Here is a 1,262-nt window from a genome sequence, read left to right on the forward strand (position 1 = left end):
GCATGGTCAGGAATATAATAGCACATATTATCTCACTGACGGCCTATATCCTTCATGGGATGCCTTTGTCAAGTCCATAACTTCTCCACAACTTCGAAAACATAAGTTATTCGCTCAACATCAAGAGTCTGTTAGAAAAGATGTTGAACGTGCATTTAAGTTCTACAAGCTCGGTTTGCATTTCTTCGATATCCATGTTTTGTGTGGAACAAGGATATGATGGGAAAATTATGATTGCATGTATAATCATCCCCAATATGATCGTTGAGGATGAAAGAGACACATACCTTCAGTATTATGATTCATTTGAATTTCTTAGTGATAGGCCGACAAATCAACAACAAAGAAGCTCTACTGAAGACGATAAACATTCTTTCCAATACTCAACTGAATGAATTGCAGACCTATCAAGTTATATGACCAACAGAGCACAACTTCATAATAGAAAATCTCATAATGCTCTAAAAAAGGATTTGATTGAGCATATATGGCAAAAATTTCCCCTTGATGAATAATTATGTAGTTTCTATCTTATGTGCTTGCAATTTTAAATTCAGTGTCATGCTTGTAACTTGCATTATCTTTTTAATTAAATATGTTTAATGAATGTAATTTTTTATTATTTTTTATATTTAAAATAATACACAGTTTATAAGATAAACATTTTTTTAAATTTTAATAATTTTTATAGAATAAATTAAAACCTAAATAAGATATATGTATTAAAATAATTTGGTTGGGTTAAGTTGTGAATGAAAGTGAAAAAATGGGTTAGGTTGGTTGTATATGTAGAAGAGAGAGAAATTAGTTTTTTTTTTAATTAAAATGTTGGGTTGAGTTGGGTTGTGAATAAAGTTAGTCTTAGGATCATCCTTCTATGAGTTTTTGATTCTGTCTAGCAATGTAGTATCAAAAGCGGATAAAGACAAGCTAAACAAGGTAGGTCCATGTACTCGGGATAAAGCATCTGTTGCCTGATTCTCTGTCCCTTTCTTGTAGATAATTTCATAATCATACCTTAAGAGTTTTGATAGCCACACATGTTGTAAAGGAGTTGTGAGCTTCTATTCTAGGAGATGTTTAAGGCTTTTCTGATCACTTTTAATGATAAAGTGATCCAAGGATAGGTAACAGTGCCAATGCTTAACTGCAAAAATAATAGCCAAAAGCTCCTTTTCATATACAGACAAGGTTGTTGTCTTGAGGACACGACCTTTCTAATAAAGGCTAAAGGGTGTTGGTCCTGCATTAGAACTACACCA

This window comes from Bidens hawaiensis, unplaced genomic scaffold (genome assembly GCF_021521415.1).
Source record: "Bidens hawaiensis isolate Kalapana, Puna unplaced genomic scaffold, B.hawaiensis_p1.1 tig00002717_1, whole genome shotgun sequence".
Taxonomy (NCBI): Eukaryota; Viridiplantae; Streptophyta; class Magnoliopsida; order Asterales; family Asteraceae; genus Bidens; species Bidens hawaiensis.